The sequence below is a fragment of the Ambystoma mexicanum genome, chromosome 4p, assembly GCF_040938575.1.
Source record: "Ambystoma mexicanum isolate Mex_15411 chromosome 4p, UKY_AmexF1_1, whole genome shotgun sequence".
Classification (NCBI taxonomy): Eukaryota; Metazoa; Chordata; class Amphibia; order Caudata; family Ambystomatidae; genus Ambystoma; species Ambystoma mexicanum.
The window spans coordinates 843720467-843743380 of NC_090927.1; the positions used below are offsets into that span (position 1 = coordinate 843720467).

The 22914-nt window shown below is 47.1% G+C and overlaps 47 non-coding genes and 29 pseudogenes across 47 annotated transcripts; all 76 read right to left on the reverse strand.

The window, feature by feature from the left end:
• Positions 1–421: 421 nt before the first annotated feature.
• LOC138456797 (5S ribosomal RNA) lies at positions 422–530 on the reverse strand (annotated as a pseudogene).
• Positions 531–636: 106 nt separating this feature from the next.
• On the reverse strand, positions 637–745 carry LOC138458598 (5S ribosomal RNA; annotated as a pseudogene).
• A 106-nt stretch (positions 746–851) lies between these two features.
• On the reverse strand, positions 852–970 carry LOC138462433 (5S ribosomal RNA). The gene has a single exon (XR_011265029.1). It is a non-coding gene; the product is annotated as a 5S ribosomal RNA (ribosomal RNA).
• A 106-nt stretch (positions 971–1076) lies between these two features.
• LOC138462011 (5S ribosomal RNA) lies at positions 1077–1195 on the reverse strand. Its single transcript, XR_011264613.1, has one exon. It is a non-coding gene; the product is annotated as a 5S ribosomal RNA (ribosomal RNA).
• Positions 1196–1301: 106 nt separating this feature from the next.
• On the reverse strand, positions 1302–1420 carry LOC138453873 (5S ribosomal RNA). The gene has a single exon (XR_011260575.1). It is a non-coding gene; the product is annotated as a 5S ribosomal RNA (ribosomal RNA).
• Positions 1421–1526: 106 nt separating this feature from the next.
• LOC138463597 (5S ribosomal RNA) lies at positions 1527–1645 on the reverse strand. Its single transcript, XR_011266184.1, has one exon. It is a non-coding gene; the product is annotated as a 5S ribosomal RNA (ribosomal RNA).
• A 463-nt stretch (positions 1646–2108) lies between these two features.
• Positions 2109–2217, reverse strand: LOC138456798 (5S ribosomal RNA; annotated as a pseudogene).
• A 106-nt stretch (positions 2218–2323) lies between these two features.
• Positions 2324–2436, reverse strand: LOC138459696 (5S ribosomal RNA; annotated as a pseudogene).
• Positions 2437–2542: 106 nt separating this feature from the next.
• On the reverse strand, positions 2543–2661 carry LOC138459927 (5S ribosomal RNA). The gene has a single exon (XR_011262706.1). It is a non-coding gene; the product is annotated as a 5S ribosomal RNA (ribosomal RNA).
• A 106-nt stretch (positions 2662–2767) lies between these two features.
• Positions 2768–2876, reverse strand: LOC138457915 (5S ribosomal RNA; annotated as a pseudogene).
• A 106-nt stretch (positions 2877–2982) lies between these two features.
• On the reverse strand, positions 2983–3101 carry LOC138453885 (5S ribosomal RNA). The gene has a single exon (XR_011260586.1). It is a non-coding gene; the product is annotated as a 5S ribosomal RNA (ribosomal RNA).
• Positions 3102–3207: 106 nt separating this feature from the next.
• On the reverse strand, positions 3208–3326 carry LOC138463599 (5S ribosomal RNA). The gene has a single exon (XR_011266185.1). It is a non-coding gene; the product is annotated as a 5S ribosomal RNA (ribosomal RNA).
• A 463-nt stretch (positions 3327–3789) lies between these two features.
• LOC138456799 (5S ribosomal RNA) lies at positions 3790–3898 on the reverse strand (annotated as a pseudogene).
• Positions 3899–4004: 106 nt separating this feature from the next.
• LOC138459697 (5S ribosomal RNA) lies at positions 4005–4117 on the reverse strand (annotated as a pseudogene).
• Positions 4118–4223: 106 nt separating this feature from the next.
• LOC138459928 (5S ribosomal RNA) lies at positions 4224–4342 on the reverse strand. Its single transcript, XR_011262707.1, has one exon. It is a non-coding gene; the product is annotated as a 5S ribosomal RNA (ribosomal RNA).
• A 106-nt stretch (positions 4343–4448) lies between these two features.
• Positions 4449–4557, reverse strand: LOC138457916 (5S ribosomal RNA; annotated as a pseudogene).
• A 106-nt stretch (positions 4558–4663) lies between these two features.
• Positions 4664–4782, reverse strand: LOC138453897 (5S ribosomal RNA). Its single transcript, XR_011260598.1, has one exon. It is a non-coding gene; the product is annotated as a 5S ribosomal RNA (ribosomal RNA).
• A 106-nt stretch (positions 4783–4888) lies between these two features.
• On the reverse strand, positions 4889–5007 carry LOC138463351 (5S ribosomal RNA). The gene has a single exon (XR_011265938.1). It is a non-coding gene; the product is annotated as a 5S ribosomal RNA (ribosomal RNA).
• Positions 5008–5470: 463 nt separating this feature from the next.
• Positions 5471–5579, reverse strand: LOC138456800 (5S ribosomal RNA; annotated as a pseudogene).
• A 106-nt stretch (positions 5580–5685) lies between these two features.
• LOC138454418 (5S ribosomal RNA) lies at positions 5686–5804 on the reverse strand. Its single transcript, XR_011261095.1, has one exon. It is a non-coding gene; the product is annotated as a 5S ribosomal RNA (ribosomal RNA).
• A 106-nt stretch (positions 5805–5910) lies between these two features.
• Positions 5911–6029, reverse strand: LOC138455232 (5S ribosomal RNA). Its single transcript, XR_011261873.1, has one exon. It is a non-coding gene; the product is annotated as a 5S ribosomal RNA (ribosomal RNA).
• Positions 6030–6135: 106 nt separating this feature from the next.
• On the reverse strand, positions 6136–6254 carry LOC138461310 (5S ribosomal RNA). Its single transcript, XR_011263932.1, has one exon. It is a non-coding gene; the product is annotated as a 5S ribosomal RNA (ribosomal RNA).
• A 463-nt stretch (positions 6255–6717) lies between these two features.
• LOC138456801 (5S ribosomal RNA) lies at positions 6718–6826 on the reverse strand (annotated as a pseudogene).
• Positions 6827–6932: 106 nt separating this feature from the next.
• LOC138455619 (5S ribosomal RNA) lies at positions 6933–7051 on the reverse strand (annotated as a pseudogene).
• Positions 7052–7157: 106 nt separating this feature from the next.
• LOC138454614 (5S ribosomal RNA) lies at positions 7158–7276 on the reverse strand. Its single transcript, XR_011261283.1, has one exon. It is a non-coding gene; the product is annotated as a 5S ribosomal RNA (ribosomal RNA).
• A 106-nt stretch (positions 7277–7382) lies between these two features.
• LOC138461311 (5S ribosomal RNA) lies at positions 7383–7501 on the reverse strand. The gene has a single exon (XR_011263933.1). It is a non-coding gene; the product is annotated as a 5S ribosomal RNA (ribosomal RNA).
• A 463-nt stretch (positions 7502–7964) lies between these two features.
• LOC138456803 (5S ribosomal RNA) lies at positions 7965–8073 on the reverse strand (annotated as a pseudogene).
• A 106-nt stretch (positions 8074–8179) lies between these two features.
• On the reverse strand, positions 8180–8298 carry LOC138462012 (5S ribosomal RNA). The gene has a single exon (XR_011264614.1). It is a non-coding gene; the product is annotated as a 5S ribosomal RNA (ribosomal RNA).
• A 106-nt stretch (positions 8299–8404) lies between these two features.
• LOC138454008 (5S ribosomal RNA) lies at positions 8405–8523 on the reverse strand. The gene has a single exon (XR_011260704.1). It is a non-coding gene; the product is annotated as a 5S ribosomal RNA (ribosomal RNA).
• Positions 8524–8629: 106 nt separating this feature from the next.
• On the reverse strand, positions 8630–8748 carry LOC138465033 (5S ribosomal RNA). Its single transcript, XR_011267609.1, has one exon. It is a non-coding gene; the product is annotated as a 5S ribosomal RNA (ribosomal RNA).
• A 463-nt stretch (positions 8749–9211) lies between these two features.
• On the reverse strand, positions 9212–9320 carry LOC138456804 (5S ribosomal RNA; annotated as a pseudogene).
• Positions 9321–9426: 106 nt separating this feature from the next.
• On the reverse strand, positions 9427–9545 carry LOC138462591 (5S ribosomal RNA). Its single transcript, XR_011265187.1, has one exon. It is a non-coding gene; the product is annotated as a 5S ribosomal RNA (ribosomal RNA).
• Positions 9546–9651: 106 nt separating this feature from the next.
• LOC138454277 (5S ribosomal RNA) lies at positions 9652–9770 on the reverse strand. Its single transcript, XR_011260962.1, has one exon. It is a non-coding gene; the product is annotated as a 5S ribosomal RNA (ribosomal RNA).
• A 455-nt stretch (positions 9771–10225) lies between these two features.
• On the reverse strand, positions 10226–10334 carry LOC138457758 (5S ribosomal RNA; annotated as a pseudogene).
• A 106-nt stretch (positions 10335–10440) lies between these two features.
• LOC138455462 (5S ribosomal RNA) lies at positions 10441–10559 on the reverse strand (annotated as a pseudogene).
• A 463-nt stretch (positions 10560–11022) lies between these two features.
• LOC138456805 (5S ribosomal RNA) lies at positions 11023–11131 on the reverse strand (annotated as a pseudogene).
• Positions 11132–11237: 106 nt separating this feature from the next.
• On the reverse strand, positions 11238–11346 carry LOC138458599 (5S ribosomal RNA; annotated as a pseudogene).
• A 106-nt stretch (positions 11347–11452) lies between these two features.
• On the reverse strand, positions 11453–11571 carry LOC138462434 (5S ribosomal RNA). The gene has a single exon (XR_011265030.1). It is a non-coding gene; the product is annotated as a 5S ribosomal RNA (ribosomal RNA).
• A 106-nt stretch (positions 11572–11677) lies between these two features.
• Positions 11678–11796, reverse strand: LOC138462013 (5S ribosomal RNA). The gene has a single exon (XR_011264615.1). It is a non-coding gene; the product is annotated as a 5S ribosomal RNA (ribosomal RNA).
• Positions 11797–11902: 106 nt separating this feature from the next.
• On the reverse strand, positions 11903–12021 carry LOC138453910 (5S ribosomal RNA). Its single transcript, XR_011260610.1, has one exon. It is a non-coding gene; the product is annotated as a 5S ribosomal RNA (ribosomal RNA).
• A 106-nt stretch (positions 12022–12127) lies between these two features.
• Positions 12128–12246, reverse strand: LOC138463600 (5S ribosomal RNA). Its single transcript, XR_011266186.1, has one exon. It is a non-coding gene; the product is annotated as a 5S ribosomal RNA (ribosomal RNA).
• A 463-nt stretch (positions 12247–12709) lies between these two features.
• LOC138456806 (5S ribosomal RNA) lies at positions 12710–12818 on the reverse strand (annotated as a pseudogene).
• Positions 12819–12924: 106 nt separating this feature from the next.
• On the reverse strand, positions 12925–13037 carry LOC138459699 (5S ribosomal RNA; annotated as a pseudogene).
• Positions 13038–13143: 106 nt separating this feature from the next.
• Positions 13144–13262, reverse strand: LOC138459929 (5S ribosomal RNA). Its single transcript, XR_011262708.1, has one exon. It is a non-coding gene; the product is annotated as a 5S ribosomal RNA (ribosomal RNA).
• A 106-nt stretch (positions 13263–13368) lies between these two features.
• On the reverse strand, positions 13369–13477 carry LOC138457917 (5S ribosomal RNA; annotated as a pseudogene).
• A 106-nt stretch (positions 13478–13583) lies between these two features.
• On the reverse strand, positions 13584–13702 carry LOC138453921 (5S ribosomal RNA). Its single transcript, XR_011260621.1, has one exon. It is a non-coding gene; the product is annotated as a 5S ribosomal RNA (ribosomal RNA).
• Positions 13703–13808: 106 nt separating this feature from the next.
• On the reverse strand, positions 13809–13927 carry LOC138463352 (5S ribosomal RNA). Its single transcript, XR_011265939.1, has one exon. It is a non-coding gene; the product is annotated as a 5S ribosomal RNA (ribosomal RNA).
• Positions 13928–14390: 463 nt separating this feature from the next.
• Positions 14391–14499, reverse strand: LOC138456807 (5S ribosomal RNA; annotated as a pseudogene).
• Positions 14500–14605: 106 nt separating this feature from the next.
• Positions 14606–14724, reverse strand: LOC138454419 (5S ribosomal RNA). Its single transcript, XR_011261096.1, has one exon. It is a non-coding gene; the product is annotated as a 5S ribosomal RNA (ribosomal RNA).
• A 106-nt stretch (positions 14725–14830) lies between these two features.
• Positions 14831–14949, reverse strand: LOC138455233 (5S ribosomal RNA). The gene has a single exon (XR_011261874.1). It is a non-coding gene; the product is annotated as a 5S ribosomal RNA (ribosomal RNA).
• Positions 14950–15055: 106 nt separating this feature from the next.
• On the reverse strand, positions 15056–15174 carry LOC138461312 (5S ribosomal RNA). Its single transcript, XR_011263934.1, has one exon. It is a non-coding gene; the product is annotated as a 5S ribosomal RNA (ribosomal RNA).
• A 463-nt stretch (positions 15175–15637) lies between these two features.
• LOC138456808 (5S ribosomal RNA) lies at positions 15638–15746 on the reverse strand (annotated as a pseudogene).
• Positions 15747–15852: 106 nt separating this feature from the next.
• Positions 15853–15971, reverse strand: LOC138455620 (5S ribosomal RNA; annotated as a pseudogene).
• A 106-nt stretch (positions 15972–16077) lies between these two features.
• On the reverse strand, positions 16078–16196 carry LOC138454615 (5S ribosomal RNA). Its single transcript, XR_011261284.1, has one exon. It is a non-coding gene; the product is annotated as a 5S ribosomal RNA (ribosomal RNA).
• A 106-nt stretch (positions 16197–16302) lies between these two features.
• Positions 16303–16421, reverse strand: LOC138461313 (5S ribosomal RNA). Its single transcript, XR_011263935.1, has one exon. It is a non-coding gene; the product is annotated as a 5S ribosomal RNA (ribosomal RNA).
• A 463-nt stretch (positions 16422–16884) lies between these two features.
• LOC138456809 (5S ribosomal RNA) lies at positions 16885–16993 on the reverse strand (annotated as a pseudogene).
• A 106-nt stretch (positions 16994–17099) lies between these two features.
• On the reverse strand, positions 17100–17218 carry LOC138462015 (5S ribosomal RNA). Its single transcript, XR_011264618.1, has one exon. It is a non-coding gene; the product is annotated as a 5S ribosomal RNA (ribosomal RNA).
• Positions 17219–17324: 106 nt separating this feature from the next.
• LOC138454123 (5S ribosomal RNA) lies at positions 17325–17443 on the reverse strand. The gene has a single exon (XR_011260815.1). It is a non-coding gene; the product is annotated as a 5S ribosomal RNA (ribosomal RNA).
• Positions 17444–17549: 106 nt separating this feature from the next.
• Positions 17550–17668, reverse strand: LOC138462564 (5S ribosomal RNA). The gene has a single exon (XR_011265159.1). It is a non-coding gene; the product is annotated as a 5S ribosomal RNA (ribosomal RNA).
• Positions 17669–18131: 463 nt separating this feature from the next.
• On the reverse strand, positions 18132–18240 carry LOC138456810 (5S ribosomal RNA; annotated as a pseudogene).
• A 106-nt stretch (positions 18241–18346) lies between these two features.
• On the reverse strand, positions 18347–18465 carry LOC138462592 (5S ribosomal RNA). The gene has a single exon (XR_011265188.1). It is a non-coding gene; the product is annotated as a 5S ribosomal RNA (ribosomal RNA).
• A 106-nt stretch (positions 18466–18571) lies between these two features.
• Positions 18572–18690, reverse strand: LOC138454278 (5S ribosomal RNA). The gene has a single exon (XR_011260963.1). It is a non-coding gene; the product is annotated as a 5S ribosomal RNA (ribosomal RNA).
• Positions 18691–19145: 455 nt separating this feature from the next.
• LOC138456811 (5S ribosomal RNA) lies at positions 19146–19254 on the reverse strand (annotated as a pseudogene).
• Positions 19255–19360: 106 nt separating this feature from the next.
• LOC138458158 (5S ribosomal RNA) lies at positions 19361–19469 on the reverse strand (annotated as a pseudogene).
• Positions 19470–19575: 106 nt separating this feature from the next.
• LOC138462435 (5S ribosomal RNA) lies at positions 19576–19694 on the reverse strand. The gene has a single exon (XR_011265031.1). It is a non-coding gene; the product is annotated as a 5S ribosomal RNA (ribosomal RNA).
• A 106-nt stretch (positions 19695–19800) lies between these two features.
• On the reverse strand, positions 19801–19919 carry LOC138462016 (5S ribosomal RNA). Its single transcript, XR_011264619.1, has one exon. It is a non-coding gene; the product is annotated as a 5S ribosomal RNA (ribosomal RNA).
• Positions 19920–20025: 106 nt separating this feature from the next.
• LOC138463282 (5S ribosomal RNA) lies at positions 20026–20144 on the reverse strand. Its single transcript, XR_011265868.1, has one exon. It is a non-coding gene; the product is annotated as a 5S ribosomal RNA (ribosomal RNA).
• Positions 20145–20250: 106 nt separating this feature from the next.
• On the reverse strand, positions 20251–20369 carry LOC138461314 (5S ribosomal RNA). The gene has a single exon (XR_011263936.1). It is a non-coding gene; the product is annotated as a 5S ribosomal RNA (ribosomal RNA).
• Positions 20370–20832: 463 nt separating this feature from the next.
• Positions 20833–20941, reverse strand: LOC138456812 (5S ribosomal RNA; annotated as a pseudogene).
• Positions 20942–21048: 107 nt separating this feature from the next.
• Positions 21049–21167, reverse strand: LOC138462993 (5S ribosomal RNA). Its single transcript, XR_011265579.1, has one exon. It is a non-coding gene; the product is annotated as a 5S ribosomal RNA (ribosomal RNA).
• Positions 21168–21273: 106 nt separating this feature from the next.
• On the reverse strand, positions 21274–21392 carry LOC138453933 (5S ribosomal RNA). The gene has a single exon (XR_011260632.1). It is a non-coding gene; the product is annotated as a 5S ribosomal RNA (ribosomal RNA).
• A 106-nt stretch (positions 21393–21498) lies between these two features.
• Positions 21499–21617, reverse strand: LOC138453944 (5S ribosomal RNA). Its single transcript, XR_011260643.1, has one exon. It is a non-coding gene; the product is annotated as a 5S ribosomal RNA (ribosomal RNA).
• Positions 21618–21724: 107 nt separating this feature from the next.
• Positions 21725–21843, reverse strand: LOC138462861 (5S ribosomal RNA). The gene has a single exon (XR_011265449.1). It is a non-coding gene; the product is annotated as a 5S ribosomal RNA (ribosomal RNA).
• A 453-nt stretch (positions 21844–22296) lies between these two features.
• Positions 22297–22405, reverse strand: LOC138456814 (5S ribosomal RNA; annotated as a pseudogene).
• Positions 22406–22511: 106 nt separating this feature from the next.
• LOC138461815 (5S ribosomal RNA) lies at positions 22512–22630 on the reverse strand. Its single transcript, XR_011264421.1, has one exon. It is a non-coding gene; the product is annotated as a 5S ribosomal RNA (ribosomal RNA).
• Positions 22631–22736: 106 nt separating this feature from the next.
• On the reverse strand, positions 22737–22855 carry LOC138461316 (5S ribosomal RNA). Its single transcript, XR_011263937.1, has one exon. It is a non-coding gene; the product is annotated as a 5S ribosomal RNA (ribosomal RNA).
• Between the last annotated feature and the right edge of the window lie 59 nt (positions 22856–22914).

Here is a 22914-nt window from a genome sequence, read left to right on the forward strand (position 1 = left end):
GTAAGCTAAGCCATGCAGCCACTTGCAACATGATACCACGCTCATCGCTCGATCAGGCTCGATCAGGCGAGATATATAAGACTGGTGGGCCCATTCAGGACTCCTATGTCTGGTAGGATAACTTTAATTCATCCATCCTGTGTCTGTTGCAGGGAGGTGGAGAGAACAATCAACACAATAATGGTTTTCTTTCATGCCTCTTGAAGGACTCAATATTCTCTGTACTGCATTACATGTGAAAGTCGATTTATTACCCATGAACACACTACCTGTATGCTAATTCTATGTAAAAAGGTAGCTCCAGCCCTCATGATGTTGTCCAACATTTCCGCTATAAAACGGTATACAATTATTTTGGAAACATACCAAATTTGAAAAATAATTGAGAAGTTGCGCAATTACTAATCATGGAGCACAAAAAAGCCTACAGCACCTGGTATTCCCAGGCAGTCTCCCATCCAGGTACTAACTAGGCCCGACCCTGCTTAGCTTCCGAGATCGGGCGCATTCAGTGTGGTGTGGCCGTAGGCTCTGGGCCTAGTGAGTTTTGTACTTTTAAGCATCTAGTCGGCTAGACCTTGCAGTTTTGAAAGGCAATTGTGAAATGGCTCACTTCCTGAACTTGGAGCACAAAAAAGCCTACAGCACCTGGTATTCCCAGGCGGTCTCCCATCCAGGTACTAACGAGGCCCGACACTGCTTAGCTTCCGAGATCAAACGCATTCAGTGTGGTGTGGCCGTAGGCTCTGGGCCTTGTGAGTTTTGTACTTTTAAGCATCTAGTCGGCTAGACCTTGCAGTTTTGAAAGGCAATTGTGAAATGGCTCACTTCCTGAACTTGGAGCACAAAAAAGCCTACAGCACCTGATATTCCCAGGTGGTCTCCCATCCAGGTACTAACTAGGCCCGACACTGCTTAGCTTCCGAGATCAGACGAGATCGGGCGCAATCAGTGTGGTGTGGCCGTAGGCTCTGGGTCTAGTGAGTTTTGTACTTTTAAGCATCTAGTCAGCTAGACCTTGCAGTTTTCAAAGGCAATTGAGAAATGGCTCACTTCCTGAACTTGGAGCACAAAAAAGCCTACAGCACCTGGTATTCCCAGGCGGTCTCCCATCCAGGTACTAACGAGGCCCGACACTGCTTAGCTTCCGAGATCAGACGAGATCGGGCGCATTCAGTGTGGTGTGGCCGTAGGCTCTGGGCCTTGTGAGTTTTGTACTTTTAAGCATCTAGTCGGCTAGACCTTGCAGTTTTGAAAGGCAATTGAGAAATGGCTCACTTCCTGAACTTGGAGTACAAAAAAGCCTACAGCACCTGGTATTCCCAGGCGGTCTCCCATCCAGGTACTAACTAGGCCCGACACTGCTTAGCTTCTGAGATCAGACGAGATCAGGCGCATTCAGTGTGGTGTGGCCGTAGGCTCTGGGCCTAGTGAGTTTTGTACTTTTAAGCATCTAGTCGGCTAGACCTTGCAGTTTTAAAAGGCAATTGAGAAAGGGCTCACTTCCTGAACTTGGAGCACAAAAAAGCCTACAGCACCTGGTATTCCCAGGCGGTCTCCCATCCAGGTACTAACTAGGCCTGACACTGCTTAACTTCCAAGATCAGACGAGATCGGGTGCATTCAGTGTGGTGTGGCCGTAGGCTCTAGGAATGCTAAGAATATTACTCTTATGCATTTGCATTTAGTAAGCTAAGCCATGCAGCCACTTGCAACATGATACCACGCTCATCGCTCGATCAGGCTCGATCAGGCGAGATATATAAGACTGGTGGGCCCATTCAGGACTCCTATGTCTGGTAGGATAACTTTAATTCATCCATCCTGTGTCTGTTGCAGGGAGGTGGAGAGAACAATCAACACAATAATGGTTTTCTTTCATGCCTCTTGAAGGACTCAATATTCTCTGTACTGCATTACATGTGAAAGTCGATTTATTACCCATGAACACACTACCTGTATGCTAATTCTATGTAAAAAGGTAGCTCCAGCCCTCATGATGTTGTCCAACATTTCCGCTATAAAACGGTATACAATTATTTTGGAAACATACCAAATTTGAAAAATAATTGAGAAGTTGCGCAATTACTAATCATGGAGCACAAAAAAGCCTACAGCACCTGGTATTCCCAGGCAGTCTCCCATCCAGGTACTAACTAGGCCCGACCCTGCTTAGCTTCCGAGATCGGGCGCATTCAGTGTGGTGTGGCCGTAGGCTCTGGGCCTAGTGAGTTTTGTACTTTTAAGCATCTAGTCGGCTAGACCTTGCAGTTTTGAAAGGCAATTGTGAAATGGCTCACTTCCTGAACTTGGAGCACAAAAAAGCCTACAGCACCTGGTATTCCCAGGCGGTCTCCCATCCAGGTACTAACGAGGCCCGACACTGCTTAGCTTGCTTCCTAGATCAGGCGCATTCAGTGTGGTGTGGCCGTAGGCTCTGGGCCTTGTGAGTTTTGTACTTTTAAGCATCTAGTCGGCTAGACCTTGGAGTTTTGAAAGGCAATTGTGAAATGGCTCACTTCCTGAACTTGGAGCACAAAAAAGCCTACAGCACCTGGTATTCCCAGGTGGTCTCCCATCCAGGTACTAACTAGGCCCGACACTGCTTAGCTTCCGAGATCAGACGAGATCGGGCGCAATCAGTGTGGTGTGGCCGTAGGCTCTGGGCCTAGTGAGTTTTGTACTTTTAAGCATCTAGTCAGCTAGACCTTGCAGTTTTCAAAGGCAATTGAGAAATGGCTCACTTCCTGAACTTGGAGCACAAAAAAGCCTACAGCACCTGGTATTCCCAGGCGGTCTCCCATCCAGGTACTAACGAGGCCCGACACTGCTTAGCTTCCGAGATCAGACGCATTCAGTGTGGTGTGGCCGTAGGCTCTGGGCCTTGTGAGTTTTGTACTTTTAAGCATCTAGTCGGCTAGACCTTGCAGTTTTGAAAGGCAATTGAGAAATGGCTCACTTCCTGAACTTGGAGTACAAAAAAGCCTACAGCACCTGGTATTCCCAGGCGGTCTCCCATCCAGGTACTAACTAGGCCCGACACTGCTTAGCTTCTGAGATCAGACGAGATCAGGCGCATTCAGTGTGGTGTGGCCGTAGGCTCTGGGCCTAGTGAGTTTTGTACTTTTAAGCATCTAGTCGGCTAGACCTTGCAGTTTTAAAAGGCAATTGAGAAAGGGCTCACTTCCTGAACTTGGAGCACAAAAAAGCCTACAGCACCTGGTATTCCCAGGCGGTCTCCCATCCAGGTACTAACTAGGCCTGACACTGCTTAACTTCCAAGATCAGACGAGATCGGGTGCATTCAGTGTGGTGTGGCCGTAGGCTCTAGGAATGCTAAGAATATTACTCTTATGCATTTGCATTTAGTAAGCTAAGCCATGCAGCCACTTGCAACATGATACCACGCTCATCGCTCGATCAGGCTCGATCAGGCGAGATATATAAGACTGGTGGGCCCATTCAGGACTCCTATGTCTGGTAGGATAACTTTAATTCATCCATCCTGTGTCTGTTGCAGGGAGGTGGAGAGAACAATCAACACAATAATGGTTTTCTTTCATGCCTCTTGAAGGACTCAATATTCTCTGTACTGCATTACATGTGAAAGTCGATTTATTACCCATGAACACACTACCTGTATGCTAATTCTATGTAAAAAGGTAGCTCCAGCCCTCATGATGTTGTCCAACATTTCCGCTATAAAACGGTATACAATTATTTTGGAAACATACCAAATTTGAAAAATAATTGAGAAGTTGCGCAATTACTAATCATGGAGCACAAAAAAGCCTACAGCACCTGGTATTCCCAGGCAGTCTCCCATCCAGGTACTAACTAGGCCCGACCCTGCTTAGCTTCCGAGATCGGGCGCATTCAGTGTGGTGTGGCCGTAGGCTCTGGGCCTAGTGAGTTTTGTACTTTTAAGCATCTAGTCGGCTAGACCTTGCAGTTTTGAAAGGCAATTGTGAAATGGCTCACTTCCTGAACTTGGAGCACAAAAAAGCCTACAGCACCTGGTATTCCCAGGCGGTCTCCCATCCAGGTACTAACGAGGCCCGACACTGCTTAGCTTGCTTCCTAGATCAGGCGCATTCAGTGTGGTGTGGCCGTAGGCTCTGGGCCTTGTGAGTTTTGTACTTTTAAGCATCTAGTCGGCTAGACCTTGGAGTTTTGAAAGGCAATTGTGAAATGGCTCACTTCCTGAACTTGGAGCACAAAAAAGCCTACAGCACCTGGTATTCCCAGGTGGTCTCCCATCCAGGTACTAACTAGGCCCGACACTGCTTAGCTTCCGAGATCAGACGAGATCGGGCGCAATCAGTGTGGTGTGGCCGTAGGCTCTGGGCCTAGTGAGTTTTGTACTTTTAAGCATCTAGTCAGCTAGACCTTGCAGTTTTCAAAGGCAATTGAGAAATGGCTCACTTCCTGAACTTGGAGCACAAAAAAGCCTACAGCACCTGGTATTCCCAGGCGGTCTCCCATCCAGGTACTAACGAGGCCCGACACTGCTTAGCTTCCGAGATCAGACGCATTCAGTGTGGTGTGGCCGTAGGCTCTGGGCCTTGTGAGTTTTGTACTTTTAAGCATCTAGTCGGCTAGACCTTGCAGTTTTGAAAGGCAATTGAGAAATGGCTCACTTCCTGAACTTGGAATACAAAAAAGCCTACAGCACCTGGTATTCCCAGGCGGTCTCCCATCCAGGTACTAACTAGGCCCGACACTGCTTAGCTTCTGAGATCAGACGAGATCAGGCGCATTCAGTGTGGTGTGGCCGTAGGCTCTGGGCCTAGTGAGTTTTGTACTTTTAAGCATCTAGTCGGCTAGACCTTGCAGTTTTGAAAGGCAATTGAGAAAGGGCTCACTTCCTGAACTTGGAGCACAAAAAAGCCTACAGCACCTGGTATTCCCAGGCGGTCTCCCATCCAGGTACTAACTAGGCCTAACACTGCTTAACTTCCGAGATCAGACAAGATCGGGTGCATTCAGTGTGGTGTGGCCGTAGGCTCTAGGAATGCTAAGAATATTACTCTTATGCATTTGCATTTAGTAAGCTAAGCCATGCAGCCACTTGCAACATGATACCACGCTCATCGCTCGATCAGGCTCGATCAGGCGAGATATATAAGACTGGTGGGCCCATTCAGGACTCCTATGTCTGGTAGGATAACTTTAATTCATCCATCCTGTGTCTGTTGCAGGGAGGTGGAGAGAACAATCAACACAATAATGGGTTTCTTTCATGCCTCTTGAAGGACTCAATATTCTCTGTACTGCATTACATGTGAAAGTCGATTTATTACCCATGAACACACTACCTGTATGCTAATTCTATGTAAAAAGGTAGCTCCAGCCCTCATGATGTTGTCCAACATTTCCGCTATAAAACGGGATACAATTATTTTGGAAACATACCAAATTTGAAAAATAATTGAGAAGTTGTGCAATTACTAATCATGGAGCACAAAAAAGCCTACAGCACCTGGTATTCCCAGGCAGTCTCCCATCCAGGTACTAACTAGGCCCGACCCTGCTTAGCTTCCGAGATCGGGCGCATTCAGTGTGGTGTGGCCGTAGGCTCTGGGCCTAGTGAGTTTTGTACTTTTAAGCATCTAGTAGGCTAGACCTTGCAGTTTTGAAAGGCAATTGTGAAATGGCTCACTTCCTGAACTTGGAGCACAAAAAAGCCTACAGCACCTGGTATTCCCAGGTGGTCTCCCATCCAGGTACTAACTAGGCCCGACACTGCTTAGCTTCCGAGATCAGACGAGATCGGGCGCAATCAGTGTGGTGTGTCCGTAGTCTCTGGGCCTAGTGAGTTTTGTACTTTTAAGCATCTAGTCAGCTAGACCTTGCAGTTTTGAAAGGCAATTGAGAAATGGCTCACTTCCTGAACTTGGAGCACAAAAAAGCCTACAGCACCTGGTATTCCCAGGCGGGCTCCCATCCAGGTACTAACGAGGCCCGACACTGCTTAGCTTCCGAGATCAGACGAGATCGGGCACAATCAGTGTGGTGTGGCCGTAGGTTCTGGGCCTTGTGAGTTTTGTACTTTTAAGCATCTAGTCGGCTAGACCTTGCAGTTTTAAAAGGCAATTGAGAAAGGGCTCACTTCCTGAACTTGGAGCACAAAAAAGCCTACAGCACCTGGTATTCCCAGGCGGTCTCCCATCCAGGTACTAACTAGGCCTGACACTGCTTAACTTCCGAGATCAGACGAGATCGGGTGCATTCAGTGTGGTGTGGCCGTAGGCTCTAGGAATGCTAAGAATATTACTCTTATGCATTTGCATTTAGTAAGCTAAGCCATGCAGCCACTTGCAACATGATACCACGCTCATCGCTCGATCAGGCTCGATCAGGCGAGATATATAAGACTGGTGGGCCCATTCAGGACTCCTATGTCTGGTAGGATAACTTTAATTCATCCATCCTGTGTCTGTTGCAGGGAGGTGGAGAGAACAATCAACACAATAATGGGTTTCTTTCATGCCTCTTGAAGGACTCAATATTCTCTGTACTGCATTACATGTGAAAGTCGATTTATTACCCATGAACACACTACCTGTATGCTAATTCTATGTAAAAAGGTAGCTCCAGCCCTCATGATGTTGTCCAACATTTCCGCTATAAAACGGGATACAATTATTTTGGAAACATACCAAATTTGAAAAATAATTGAGAAGTTGTGCAATTACTAATCATGGAGCACAAAAAAGCCTACAGCACCTGGTATTCCCAGGCAGTCTCCCATCCAGGTACTAACTAGGCCCGACCCTGCTTAGCTTCCGAGATCGGGCGCATTCAGTGTGGTGTGGCCGTAGGCTCTGGGCCTAGTGAGTTTTGTACTTTTAAGCATCTAGTCGGCTAGACCTTGCAGTTTTGAAAGGCAATTGTGAAATGGCTCACTTCCTGAACTTGGAGCACAAAAAAGCCTACAGCACCTGGTATTCCCAGGTGGTCTCACATCCAGGTACTAACTAGGCCCGACACTGCTTAGCTTCCGAGATCAGACGAGATCGGGCGCAATCAGTGTGGTGTGTCCGTAGTCTCTGGGCCTAGTGAGTTTTGTACTTTTAAGCATCTAGTCAGCTAGACCTTGCAGTTTTGAAAGGCAATTGAGAAATGGCTCACTTCCTGAACTTGGAGCACAAAAAAGCCTACAGCACCTGGTATTCCCAGGCGGGCTCCCATCCAGGTACTAACGAGGCCCGACACTGCTTAGCTTCCGAGATCAGACGAGATCGGGCACAATCAGTGTGGTGTGGCCGTAGGCTCTGGGCCTTGTGAGTTTTGTACTTTTAAGCATCTAGTCGGCTAGACCTTGCAGTTTTAAAAGGCAATTGAGAAAGGGCTCACTTCCTGAACTTGGAGCACAAAAAAGCCTACAGCACCTGGTATTCCCAGGCGGTCTCCCATCCAGGTACTAACTAGGCCTGACACTGCTTAACTTCCGAGATCAGACGAGATCGGGTGCATTCAGTGTGGTGTGGCCGTAGGCTCTAGGAATGCTAAGAATATTACTCTTATGCATTTGCATTTAGTAAGCTAAGCCATGCAGCCACTTGCAACATGATACCACGCTCATCGCTCGATCAGGCTCGATCAGGCGAGATATATAAGACTGGTGGGCCCATTCAGGACTCCTATGTCTGGTAGGATAACTTTAATTCATCCATCCTGTGTCTGTTGCAGGGAGGTGGAGAGAACAATCAACACAATAATGGGTTTCTTTCATGCCTCTTGAAGGACTCAATATTCTCTGTACTGCATTACATGTGAAAGTCGATTTATTACCCATGAACACACTACCTGTATGCTAATTCTATGTAAAAAGGTAGCTCCAGCCCTCATGATGTTGTCCAACATTTCCGCTATAAAACGGGATACAATTATTTTGGAAACATACCAAATTTGAAAAATAATTGAGAAGTTGCGCAATTACTAATCATGGAGCACAAAAAAGCCTACAGCACCTGGTATTCCCAGGCAGTCTCCCATCCAGGTACTAACTAGGCCCGACCCTGCTTAGCTTCCGAGATCGGGCGCATTCAGTGTGGTGTGGCCGTAGGCTCTGGGCCTAGTGAGTTTTGTACTTTTAAGCATCTAGTCGGCTAGACCTTGCAGTTTTGAAAGGCAATTGTGAAATGGCTCACTTCCTGAACTTTGAGCACAAAAAAGCCTACAGCACCTGGTATTCCCAGGCGGTCTCCCATCCAGGTACTAACGAGGCCCGACACTGCTTAGCTTCCGAGATCAGACGAGATCGGGCGCATTCAGTGTGGTGTGGCCGTAGGCTCTGGGCCTTGTGAGTTTTGTACTTTTAAGCATCTAGTCGGCTAGACCTTGCAGTTTTGAAAGGCAATTGAGAAATGGCTCACTTCCTGAACTTGGAGTACAAAAAAGCCTACAGCACCTGGTATTCCCAGGCGGTCTCCCATCCAGGTACTAACTAGGCCCAACACTGCTTAGCTTCTGAGATCAGACGAGATCAGGCGCATTCAGTGTGGTGTGGCCGTAGGCTCTGGGCCTAGTGAGTTTTGTACTTTTAAGCATCTAGTCGGCTAGACCTTGCAGTTTTGAAAGGCAATTGAGAAAGGGCTCACTTCCTGAACTTGGAGCACAAAAAAGCATACAGCACCTGGTATTCCCAGGCGGTCTCCCATCCAGGTACTAACTAGGCCTAACACTGCTTAACTTCCGAGATCAGACGAGATCAGGTGCATTCAGTGTGGTGTGGCCGTAGGCTCTAGGAATGCTAAGAATATTACTCTTATGCATTTGCATTTAGTAAGCTAAGCCATGCAGCCACTTGCAACATGATACCACGCTCATCGCTCGATCAGGCTCGATCAGGCGAGATATATAAGACTGGTGGGCCCATTCAGGACTCCTATGTCTGGTAGGATAACTTTAATTCATCCATCCTGTGTCTGTTGCAGGGAGGTGGAGAGAACAATCAACACAATAATGGTTTTCTTTCATGCCTCTTGAAGGACTCAATATTCTCTGTACTGCATTACATGTGAAAGTCGATTTATTACCCATGAACACACTACCTGTATGCTAATTCTATGTAAAAAGGTAGCTCCAGCCCTCATGATGTTGTCCAACATTTCCGCTATAAAACGGGATACAATTATTTTGGAAACATACCAAATTTGAAAAATAATTGAGAAGTTGCGCAATTACTAATCATGGAGCACAAAAAAGCCTACAGCACCTGGTATTCCCAGGCAGTCTCCCATCCAGGTACTAACTAGGCCCGACCCTGCTTAGCTTCCGAGATCGGGCGCATTCAGTGTGGTGTGGCCGTAGGCTCTGGGCCTAGTGAGTTTTGTACTTTTAAGCATCTAGTCGGCTAGACCTTGCAGTTTTGAAAGGCAATTGTGAAATGGCTCACTTCCTGAACTTGGAGCACAAAAAAGCCTACAGCACCTGGTATTCCCAGGTGGTCTCCCATCCAGGTACTAACTAGGCCCAACACTGCTTAGCTTCTGAGATCAGACAAGATCAGGCGCATTCAGTGTGGTGTGGCCGTAGGCTCTGGGCCTAGTGAGTTTTGTACTTTTAAGCATCTAGTCGGCTAGACCGTGCAGTTTTAAAAGGCAATTGAGAAAGGGCTCACTTCCTGAACTTGGAGCACAAAAAAGCCTACAGCACCTGGTATTCCCAGGCGGTCTCCCATCCAGGTACTAACTAGGCCTGACACTGCTTAACTTCCAAGATCAGACGAGATCGGGTGCATTCAGTGTGGTGTGGCCGTAGTCTCTAGGAATGCTAAGAATATTACTCTTATGCATTTGCATTTAGTAAGCTAAGCCACTTGCAACATGATACCACGCTCATCGCTCGATCAGGCTCGATCAGGCGAGATATATAAGACTGGTGGGCCCATTCAGGACTCCTATGTCTGGTAGGATAACTTTAATTCATCCATCCTGTGTCTGTTGCAGGGAGGTGGAGAGAACAATCAACACAATAATGGTTTTCTTTCATGCCTCTTGAAGGACTCAATATTCTCTGTACTGCATTACATGTGAAAGTCGATTTATTACCCATGAACACACTACCTGTATGCTAATTCTATGTAAAAAGGTAGCTCCAGCCGTCATGATGTTGTCCAACATTTCCGCTATAAAACGGTATACAATTATTTTGGAAACATACCAAATTTGAAAAATAATTGAGAAGTTGCGCAATTACTAATCATGGAGCACAAAAAAGCCTACAGCACCTGGTATTCCCAGGCAGTCTCCCATCCAGGTACTAACTAGGCCCGACCCTGCTTAGCTTCCGAGATCGGGCGCATTCAATGTGGTGTGGCCGTAGGCTCTGGGCCTAGTGAGTTTTGTACTTTTAAGCATCTAGTCGGCTAGACCGTGCAGTTTTAAAAGGCAATTGAGAAAGGGCTCACTTCCTGAACTTGGAGCACAAAAAAGCCTACAGCACCTGGTATTCCCAGGCGGTCTCCCATCCAGGTACTAACTAGGCCTGACACTGCTTAACTTCCAAGATCAGACGAGATCGGGTGCATTTAGTGTGGTGTGGCCATAGTCTCTAGGAATGCTAAGAATATTACTTTTATGCATTTGCATTTAGTAAGCTAAGCCATGCAGCCACTTGCAACATGATACCACGCTCATCGCTCGATCAGGCTCGATCAGGCGAGATATATAAGACTGGTGGGCCCATTCAGGACTCCTATGTCTGGTAGGATAACTTTAATTCATCCATCCTGTGTCTGTTGCAGGGAGGTGGAGAGAACAATCAACACAATAATGGTTTTCTTTCATGCCTCTTGAAGGACTCAATATTCTCTGTACTGCATTACATGTGAAAGTCGATTTATTACCCATGAACACACTACCTGTATGCTAATTCTATGTAAAAAGGTAGCTCCAGCCCTCATGATGTTGTCCAACATTTCCGCTATAAAACGGTATACAATTATTTTGGAAACATACCAAATTTGAAAAATAATTGAGAAGTTGCGCAATTACTAATCATGGAGCACAAAAAAGCCTACAGCACCTGGTATTCCCAGGCAGTCTCCCATCCAGGTACTAACTAGGCCCGACCCTGCTTAGCTTCCGAGATCGGGCGCATTCAGTGTGGTGTGGCCGTAGGCTCTGGGCCTAGTGAGTTTTGTACTTTTAAGCATCTAGTCGGCTAGACCTTGCAGTTTTGAAAGGCAATTGTGAAATGGCTCACTTCCTGAACTTGGAGCACAAAAAAGCCTACAGCACCTGGTATTCCCAGGCGGTCTCCCATCCAGGTACTAACGAGGCCCGACACTGCTTAGCTTCCGAGATCAAACGCATTCAGTGTGGTGTGGCCGTAGGCTCTGGGCCTTGTGAGTTTTGTACTTTTAAGCATCTAGTCGGCTAGACCTTGCAGTTTTGAAAGGCAATTGTGAAATGGCTCACTTCCTGAACTTGGAGCACAAAAAAGCCTACAGCACCTGATATTCCCAGGTGGTCTCCCATCCAGGTACTAACTAGGCCCGACACTGCTTAGCTTCCGAGATCAGACGAGATCGGGCGCAATCAGTGTGGTGTGGCCGTAGGCTCTGGGTCTAGTGAGTTTTGTACTTTTAAGCATCTAGTCAGCTAGACCTTGCAGTTTTCAAAGGCAATTGAGAAATGGCTCACTTCCTGAACTTGGAGCACAAAAAAGCCTACAGCACCTGGTATTCCCAGGCGGTCTCCCATCCAGGTACTAACGAGGCCCGACACTGCTTAGCTTCCGAGATCAGACGAGATCGGGCGCATTCAGTGTGGTGTGGCCGTAGGCTCTGGGCCTTGTGAGTTTTGTACTTTTAAGCATCTAGTCGGCTAGACCTTGCAGTTTTGAAAGGCAATTGAGAAATGGCTCACTTCCTGAACTTGGAGTACAAAAAAGCCTACAGCACCTGGTATTCCCAGGCGGTCTCCCATCCAGGTACTAACTAGGCCCGACACTGCTTAGCTTCTGAGATCAGACGAGATCAGGCGCATTCAGTGTGGTGTGGCCGTAGGCTCTGGGCCTAGTGAGTTTTGTACTTTTAAGCATCTAGTCGGCTAGACCTTGCAGTTTTAAAAGGCAATTGAGAAAGGGCTCACTTCCTGAACTTGGAGCACAAAAAAGCCTACAGCACCTGGTATTCCCAGGCGGTCTCCCATCCAGGTACTAACTAGGCCTGACACTGCTTAACTTCCAAGATCAGACGAGATCGGGTGCATTCAGTGTGGTGTGGCCGTAGGCTCTAGGAATGCTAAGAATATTACTCTTATGCATTTGCATTTAGTAAGCTAAGCCATGCAGCCACTTGCAACATGATACCACGCTCATCGCTCGATCAGGCTCGATCAGGCGAGATATATAAGACTGGTGGGCCCATTCAGGACTCCTATGTCTGGTAGGATAACTTTAATTCATCCATCCTGTGTCTGTTGCAGGGAGGTGGAGAGAACAATCAACACAATAATGGTTTTCTTTCATGCCTCTTGAAGGACTCAATATTCTCTGTACTGCATTACATGTGAAAGTCGATTTATTACCCATGAACACACTACCTGTATGCTAATTCTATGTAAAAAGGTAGCTCCAGCCCTCATGATGTTGTCCAACATTTCCGCTATAAAACGGTATACAATTATTTTGGAAACATACCAAATTTGAAAAATAATTGAGAAGTTGCGCAATTACTAATCATGGAGCACAAAAAAGCCTACAGCACCTGGTATTCCCAGGCAGTCTCCCATCCAGGTACTAACTAGGCCCGACCCTGCTTAGCTTCCGAGATCGGGCGCATTCAGTGTGGTGTGGCCGTAGGCTCTGGGCCTAGTGAGTTTTGTACTTTTAAGCATCTAGTCGGCTAGACCTTGCAGTTTTGAAAGGCAATTGTGAAATGGCTCACTTCCTGAACTTGGAGCACAAAAAAGCCTACAGCACCTGGTATTCCCAGGCGGTCTCCCATCCAGGTACTAACGAGGCCCGACACTGCTTAGCTTGCTTCCTAGATCAGGCGCATTCAGTGTGGTGTGGCCGTAGGCTCTGGGCCTTGTGAGTTTTGTACTTTTAAGCATCTAGTCGGCTAGACCTTGGAGTTTTGAAAGGCAATTGTGAAATGGCTCACTTCCTGAACTTGGAGCACAAAAAAGCCTACAGCACCTGGTATTCCCAGGTGGTCTCCCATCCAGGTACTAACTAGGCCCGACACTGCTTAGCTTCCGAGATCAGACGAGATCGGGCGCAATCAGTGTGGTGTGGCCGTAGGCTCTGGGCCTAGTGAGTTTTGTACTTTTAAGCATCTAGTCAGCTAGACCTTGCAGTTTTCAAAGGCAATTGAGAAATGGCTCACTTCCTGAACTTGGAGCACAAAAAAGCCTACAGCACCTGGTATTCCCAGGCGGTCTCCCATCCAGGTACTAACGAGGCCCGACACTGCTTAGCTTCCGAGATCAGACGCATTCAGTGTGGTGTGGCCGTAGGCTCTGGGCCTTGTGAGTTTTGTACTTTTAAGCATCTAGTCGGCTAGACCTTGCAGTTTTGAAAGGCAATTGAGAAATGGCTCACTTCCTGAACTTGGAATACAAAAAAGCCTACAGCACCTGGTATTCCCAGGCGGTCTCCCATCCAGGTACTAACTAGGCCCGACACTGCTTAGCTTCTGAGATCAGACGAGATCAGGCGCATTCAGTGTGGTGTGGCCGTAGGCTCTGGGCCTAGTGAGTTTTGTACTTTTAAGCATCTAGTCGGCTAGACCTTGCAGTTTTGAAAGGCAATTGAGAAAGGGCTCACTTCCTGAACTTGGAGCACAAAAAAGCCTACAGCACCTGGTATTCCCAGGCGGTCTCCCATCCAGGTACTAACTAGGCCTAACACTGCTTAACTTCCGAGATCAGACAAGATCGGGTGCATTCAGTGTGGTGTGGCCGTAGGCTCTAGGAATGCTAAGAATATTACTCTTATGCATTTGCATTTAGTAAGCTAAGCCATGCAGCCACTTGCAACATGATACCACGCTCATCGCTCGATCAGGCTCGATCAGGCGAGATATATAAGACTGGTGGGCCCATTCAGGACTCCTATGTCTGGTAGGATAACTTTAATTCATCCATCCTGTGTCTGTTGCAGGGAGGTGGAGAGAACAATCAACACAATAATGGGTTTCTTTCATGCCTCTTGAAGGACTCAATATTCTCTGTACTGCATTACATGTGAAAGTCGATTTATTACCCATGAACACACTACCTGTATGCTAATTCTATGTAAAAAGGTAGCTCCAGCCCTCATGATGTTGTCCAACATTTCCGCTATAAAACGGGATACAATTATTTTGGAAACATACCAAATTTGAAAAATAATTGAGAAGTTGTGCAATTACTAATCATGGAGCACAAAAAAGCCTACAGCACCTGGTATTCCCAGGCAGTCTCCCATCCAGGTACTAACTAGGCCCGACCCTGCTTAGCTTCCGAGATCGGGCGCATTCAGTGTGGTGTGGCCGTAGGCTCTGGGCCTAGTGAGTTTTGTACTTTTAAGCATCTAGTAGGCTAGACCTTGCAGTTTTGAAAGGCAATTGTGAAATGGCTCACTTCCTGAACTTGGAGCACAAAAAAGCCTACAGCACCTGGTATTCCCAGGTGGTCTCCCATCCAGGTACTAACTAGGCCCGACACTGCTTAGCTTCCGAGATCAGACGAGATCGGGCGCAATCAGTGTGGTGTGTCCGTAGTCTCTGGGCCTAGTGAGTTTTGTACTTTTAAGCATCTAGTCAGCTAGACCTTGCAGTTTTGAAAGGCAATTGAGAAATGGCTCACTTCCTGAACTTGGAGCACAAAAAAGCCTACAGCACCTGGTATTCCCAGGCGGGCTCCCATCCAGGTACTAACGAGGCCCGACACTGCTTAGCTTCCGAGATCAGACGAGATCGGGCACAATCAGTGTGGTGTGGCCGTAGGTTCTGGGCCTTGTGAGTTTTGTACTTTTAAGCATCTAGTCGGCTAGACCTTGCAGTTTTAAAAGGCAATTGAGAAAGGGCTCACTTCCTGAACTTGGAGCACAAAAAAGCCTACAGCACCTGGTATTCCCAGGCGGTCTCCCATCCAGGTACTAACTAGGCCTGACACTGCTTAACTTCCGAGATCAGACGAGATCGGGTGCATTCAGTGTGGTGTGGCCGTAGGCTCTAGGAATGCTAAGAATATTACTCTTATGCATTTGCATTTAGTAAGCTAAGCCATGCAGCCACTTGCAACATGATACCACGCTCATCGCTCGATCAGGCTCGATCAGGCGAGATATATAAGACTGGTGGGCCCATTCAGGACTCCTATGTCTGGTAGGATAACTTTAATTCATCCATCCTGTGTCTGTTGCAGGGAGGTGGAGAGAACAATCAACACAATAATGGGTTTCTTTCATGCCTCTTGAAGGACTCAATATTCTCTGTACTGCATTACATGTGAAAGTCGATTTATTACCCATGAACACACTACCTGTATGCTAATTCTATGTAAAAAGGTAGCTCCAGCCCTCATGATGTTGTCCAACATTTCCGCTATAAAACGGGATACAATTATTTTGGAAACATACCAAATTTGAAAAATAATTGAGAAGTTGTGCAATTACTAATCATGGAGCACAAAAAAGCCTACAGCACCTGGTATTCCCAGGCAGTCTCCCATCCAGGTACTAACTAGGCCCGACCCTGCTTAGCTTCCGAGATCGGGCGCATTCAGTGTGGTGTGGCCGTAGGCTCTGGGCCTAGTGAGTTTTGTACTTTTAAGCATCTAGTCGGCTAGACCTTGCAGTTTTGAAAGGCAATTGTGAAATGGCTCACTTCCTGAACTTGGAGCACAAAAAAGCCTACAGCACCTGGTATTCCCAGGTGGTCTCACATCCAGGTACTAACTAGGCCCGACACTGCTTAGCTTCCGAGATCAGACGAGATCGGGCGCAATCAGTGTGGTGTGTCCGTAGTCTCTGGGCCTAGTGAGTTTTGTACTTTTAAGCATCTAGTCAGCTAGACCTTGCAGTTTTGAAAGGCAATTGAGAAATGGCTCACTTCCTGAACTTGGAGCACAAAAAAGCCTACAGCACCTGGTATTCCCAGGCGGGCTCCCATCCAGGTACTAACGAGGCCCGACACTGCTTAGCTTCCGAGATCAGACGAGATCGGGCACAATCAGTGTGGTGTGGCCGTAGGCTCTGGGCCTTGTGAGTTTTGTACTTTTAAGCATCTAGTCGGCTAGACCTTGCAGTTTTAAAAGGCAATTGAGAAAGGGCTCACTTCCTGAACTTGGAGCACAAAAAAGCCTACAGCACCTGGTATTCCCAGGCGGTCTCCCATCCAGGTACTAACTAGGCCTGACACTGCTTAACTTCCGAGATCAGACGAGATCGGGTGCATTCAGTGTGGTGTGGCCGTAGGCTCTAGGAATGCTAAGAATATTACTCTTATGCATTTGCATTTAGTAAGCTAAGCCATGCAGCCACTTGCAACATGATACCACGCTCATCGCTCGATCAGGCTCGATCAGGCGAGATATATAAGACTGGTGGGCCCATTCAGGACTCCTATGTCTGGTAGGATAACTTTAATTCATCCATCCTGTGTCTGTTGCAGGGAGGTGGAGAGAACAATCAACACAATAATGGGTTTCTTTCATGCCTCTTGAAGGACTCAATATTCTCTGTACTGCATTACATGTGAAAGTCGATTTATTACCCATGAACACACTACCTGTATGCTAATTCTATGTAAAAAGGTAGCTCCAGCCCTCATGATGTTGTCCAACATTTCCGCTATAAAACGGGATACAATTATTTTGGAAACATACCAAATTTGAAAAATAATTGAGAAGTTGCGCAATTACTAATCATGGAGCACAAAAAAGCCTACAGCACCTGGTATTCCCAGGCAGTCTCCCATCCAGGTACTAACTAGGCCCGACCCTGCTTAGCTTCCGAGATCGGGCGCATTCAGTGTGGTGTGGCCGTAGGCTCTGGGCCTAGTGAGTTTTGTACTTTTAAGCATCTAGTCGGCTAGACCTTGCAGTTTTGAAAGGCAATTGTGAAATGGCTCACTTCCTGAACTTTGAGCACAAAAAAGCCTACAGCACCTGGTATTCCCAGGCGGTCTCCCATCCAGGTACTAACGAGGCCCGACACTGCTTAGCTTCCGAGATCAGACGAGATCGGGCGCATTCAGTGTGGTGTGGCCGTAGGCTCTGGGCCTTGTGAGTTTTGTACTTTTAAGCATCTAGTCGGCTAGACCTTGCAGTTTTGAAAGGCAATTGAGAAATGGCTCACTTCCTGAACTTGGAGTACAAAAAAGCCTACAGCACCTGGTATTCCCAGGCGGTCTCCCATCCAGGTACTAACTAGGCCCAACACTGCTTAGCTTCTGAGATCAGACGAGATCAGGCGCATTCAGTGTGGTGTGGCCGTAGGCTCTGGGCCTAGTGAGTTTTGTACTTTTAAGCATCTAGTCGGCTAGACCTTGCAGTTTTGAAAGGCAATTGAGAAAGGGCTCACTTCCTGAACTTGGAGCACAAAAAAGCCTACAGCACCTGGTATTCCCAGGCGGTCTCCCATCCAGGTACTAACTAGGCCTAACACTGCTTAACTTCCGAGATCAGACGAGATCAGGTGCATTCAGTGTGGTGTGGCCGTAGGCTCTAGGAATGCTAAGAATATTACTCTTATGCATTTGCATTTAGTAAGCTAAGCCATGCAGCCACTTGCAACATGATACCACGCTCATCGCTCGATCAGGCTCGATCAGGCGAGATATATAAGACTGGTGGGCCCATTCAGGACTCCTATGTCTGGTAGGATAACTTTAATTCATCCATCCTGTGTCTGTTGCAGGGAGGTGGAGAGAACAATCAACACAATAATGGTTTTCTTTCATGCCTCTTGAAGGACTCAATATTCTCTGTACTGCATTACATGTGAAAGTCGATTTATTACCCATGAACACACTACCTGTATGCTAATTCTATGTAAAAAGGTAGCTCCAGCCCTCATGATGTTGTCCAACATTTCCGCTATAAAACGGGATACAATTATTTTGGAAACATACCAAATTTGAAAAATAATTGAGAAGTTGCGCAATTACTAATCATGGAGCACAAAAAAGCCTACAGCACCTGGTATTCCCAGGCAGTCTCCCATCCAGGTACTAACTAGGCCCGACCCTGCTTAGCTTCCGAGATCGGGCGCATTCAGTGTGGTGTGGCCGTAGGCTCTGGGCCTAGTGAGTTTTGTACTTTTAAGCATCTAGTCGGCTAGACCTTGCAGTTTTGAAAGGCAATTGTGAAATGGCTCACTTCCTGAACTTGGAGCACAAAAAAGCCTACAGCACCTGGTATTCCCAGGTGGTCTCCCATCCAGGTACTAACTAGGCCCAACACTGCTTAGCTTCTGAGATCAGACAAGATCAGGCGCATTCAGTGTGGTGTGGCCGTAGGCTCTGGGCCTAGTGAGTTTTGTACTTTTAAGCATCTAGTCGGCTAGACCGTGCAGTTTTAAAAGGCAATTGAGAAAGGGCTCACTTCCTGAACTTGGAGCACAAAAAAGCCTACAGCACCTGGTATTCCCAGGCGGTCTCCCATCCAGGTACTAACTAGGCCTGACACTGCTTAACTTCCAAGATCAGACGAGATCGGGTGCATTCAGTGTGGTGTGGCCGTAGTCTCTAGGAATGCTAAGAATATTACTCTTATGCATTTGCATTTAGTAAGCTAAGCCACTTGCAACATGATACCACGCTCATCGCTCGATCAGGCTCGATCAGGCGAGATATATAAGACTGGTGGGCCCATTCAGGACTCCTATGTCTGGTAGGATAACTTTAATTCATCCATCCTGTGTCTGTTGCAGGGAGGTGGAGAGAACAATCAACACAATAATGGTTTTCTTTCATGCCTCTTGAAGGACTCAATATTCTCTGTACTGCATTACATGTGAAAGTCGATTTATTACCCATGAACACACTACCTGTATGCTAATTCTATGTAAAAAGGTAGCTCCAGCCGTCATGATGTTGTCCAACATTTCCGCTATAAAACGGTATACAATTATTTTGGAAACATACCAAATTTGAAAAATAATTGAGAAGTTGCGCAATTACTAATCATGGAGCACAAAAAAGCCTACAGCACCTGGTATTCCCAGGCAGTCTCCCATCCAGGTACTAACTAGGCCCGACCCTGCTTAGCTTCCGAGATCGGGCGCATTCAGTGTGGTGTGGCCGTAGGCTCTGGGCCTAGTGAGTTTTGTACTTTTAAGCATCTAGTCGGCTAGACCTTGCAGTTTTGAAAGGCAATTGTGAAATGGCTCACTTCCTGAACTTGGAGCACAAAAAAGCCTACAGCACCTGGTATTCCCAGGCGGTCTCCCATCCAGGTACTAATGAGGCCCGACACTGCTTAGCTTCCGAGATCAGACGCATTCAGTGTGGTGTGGCCGTAGGCTCTGGGCCTTGTGAGTTTTGTACTTTTAAGCATCTAGTCGGCTAGACCTTGCAGTTTTGAAAGGCAATTGTGAAATGGCTCACTTCCTGAACTTGGAGCACAAAAAAGCCTACAGCACCTGATATTCCCAGGTGGTCTCCCATCCAGGTACTAACTAGGCCCGACACTGCTTAGCTTCCGAGATCAGACGAGATCGGGCGCAATCAGTGTGGTGTGGCCGTAGGCTCTGGGCCTAGTGAGTTTTGTACTTTTAAGCATCTAGTCAGCTAGACCTTGCAGTTTTCAAAGGCAATTGAGAAATGGCTCACTTCCTGAACTTGGAGCACAAAAAAGCCTACAGCACCTGGTATTCCCAGGCGGTCTCCCATCCAGGTACTAACGAGGCCCGACACTGCTTAGCTTCCGAGATCAGACGAGATCGGGCGCATTCAGTGTGGTGTGGCCGTAGGCTCTGGGCCTTGTGAGTTTTGTACTTTTAAGCATCTAGTCGGCTAGACCTTGCAGTTTTGAAAGGCAATTGAGAAATGGCTCACTTCCTGAACTTGGAGTACAAAAAAGCCTACAGCACCTGGTATTCCCAGGCGGTCTCCCATCCAGGTACTAACTAGGCCCGACACTGCTTAGCTTCTGAGATCAGACAAGATCAGGCGCATTCAGTGTGGTGTGGCCGTAGGCTCTGGGCCTAGTGAGTTTTGTACTTTTAAGCATCTAGTCGGCTAGACCTTGCAGTTTTAAAAGGCAATTGAGAAAGGGCTCACTTCCTGAACTTGGAGCACAAAAAAGCCTACAGCACCTGGTATTCCCAGGCGGTCTCCCATCCAGGTACTAACTAGGCCTGACACTGCTTAACTTCCGAGATCAGACGAGATCGGGTGCATTCAGTGTGGTGTGGCCGTAGGCTCTAGGAATGCTAAGAATATTACTCTTATGCATTTGCATTTAGTAAGCTAAGCCATGCAGCCACTTGCAACATGATACCACGCTCATCGCTCGATCAGGCTCGATCAGGCGAGATATATAAGACTGGTGGGCCCATTCAGGACTCCTATGTCTGGTAGGATAACTTTAATTCATCCATCCTGTGTCTGTTGCAGGGAGGTGGAGAGAACAATCAACACAATAATGGGTTTCTTTCATGCCTCTTGAAGGACTCAATATTCTCTGTACTGCATTACATGTGAAAGTCGATTTATTACCCATGAACACACTACCTGTATGCTAATTCTATGTAAAAAGGTAGCTCCAGCCCTCATGAGTTTGTCCAACATTTCCGCTATAAAACGGGATACAATTATTTTGGAAACATACCAAATTTGAAAAATAATTGAGAAGTTGCGCAATTACTAATCATGGAGCACAAAAAAGCCTACAGCACCTGGTATTCCCAGGCAGTCTCCCATCCAGGTACTAACTAGGCCCGACCCTGCTTAGCTTCCGAGATCGGGCGCATTCAGTGTGGTGTGGCCGTAGGCGCTGGGCCTAGTGAGTTTTGTACTTTTAAGCATCTAGTCGGCTAGACCTTGCAGTTTTGAAAGGCAATTGTGAAATGGCTCACTTCCTGAACTTGGAGCACAAAAAAAGCCTACAGCACCTGGTATTCCCAGGCGGTCTCCCATCCAGGTACTAACGAGGCCCGACACTGCTTAGCTTCCGAGATCAGACGAGATCGGGCGCAATCAGTGTGGTGTGGCCGTAGGCTCTGGGCCTTGTGAGTTTTGTACTTTTAAGCATCTAGTCGGCTAGACCTTGCAGTTTTGAAAGGCAATTGAGAAATGGCTCACTTCCTGAACTTGGAGTACAAAAAAGCCTACAGCACCTGGTATTCCCAGGCGGTCTCCCATCCAGGTACTAACTAGGCCCGACACTGCTTAGCTTCTGAGATCAGACGAGATCAGGCGCATTCAGTGTGGTGTGGCCGTAGGCTCTGGGCCTTGTGAGTTTTGTACTTTTAAGCATCTAGTCGGCTAGACCTTGCAGTTTTGAAAGGCAATTGAGAAATGGCTCACTTCCTGAACTTGGAGTACAAAAAAGCCTACAGCACCTGGTATTCCCAGGCGGTCTCCCATCCAGGTACTAACTAGGCCCGACACTGCTTAGCTTCTGAGATCAGACGAGATCAGGCGCATTCAGTGTGGTGTGGCCGTAGGCTCTGGGCCTAGGAAGTTTTGTACTTTTAAGCATCTAGTCGGCTAGACCTTGCAGTTTTAAAAGGCAATTGAGAAAGGGCTCACTTCCTGAACTTGGAGCACAAAAAAAGCCTACAGCACCTGGTATTCCCAGGCGGTCTCCCATCCAGGTACTAACTAGGCCTGACACTGCTTCACTTCCGAGATCAGACGAGATCGGGTGCATTCAGTGTGGTGTGGCCGTAGGCTCTAGGAATGCTAAGAATATTACTCTTATGCATTTGCATTTAGTAAGCTAAGCCATGCAGCCACTTGCAACATGATACCACGCTCATCGCTCGATCAGGCGAGATATATAAGACTGGTGGGCCCATTCAGGACTCCTATGTCTGGTAGGATAACTTTAATTCATCCATCCTGTGTCTGTTGCAGGGAGGTGGAGAGAACAATCAACACAATAATGGGTTTCTTTCATGCCTCTTGAAGGACTCAATATTCTCTGTACTGCATTACATGTGAAAGTCTATTTATTACCCATGAACACACTACCTGTATGCTAATTCTATGTAAAAAGGTAGCTCCAGCCCTCATGATGTTGTCCAACATTTCCGCTATAAAACGGGATACAATTATTTTGGAAACATACCAAATTTGAAAAATAATTGAGAAGTTGCGCAATTACTAATCATGGAGCACAAAAAAGCCTACAGCACCTGGTATTCCCAGGCAGTCTCCCATCCAGGTACTAACTAGGCCCGACCCTGCTTAGCTTCCGAGATCGGGCGCATTCAGTGTGGTGTGGCCGTAGGCTCTGGGCCTAGTGAGTTTTGTACTTTTAAGCATCTAGTCGGCTAGACCTTGCAGTTTTGAAAGGCAATTGTGAAATGGCTCACTTCCTGAACTTGGAGCACAAAAAAGCCTACAGCACCTGGTATTCCCAGGTGGTCTCCCATCCAGGTACTAACGAGGCCCGACACTGCTTAGCTTCCGAGATCAGACGAGATCGGGCGCATTCAGTGTGGTGTGGCCGTAGGCTCTGGGCCTTGTGAGTTTTGTACTTTTAAGCATCTAGTCGGCTAGACCTTGCAGTTTTAAAAGGCAATTGAGAAAGGGCTCACTTCCTGAACTTGGAGCACAAAAAAGCCTACAGCACCTGGTATTCCCAGGCGGTCTCCCATCCAGGTACTAACTAGGCCTGACACTGCTTAACTTCCGAGATCAGACGAGATCGGGTGCATTCAGTGTGGTGTGGCCGTAGGCTCTAGGAATGCTAAGAATATTACTCTTATGCATTTGCATTTAGTAAGCTAAGCCATGCA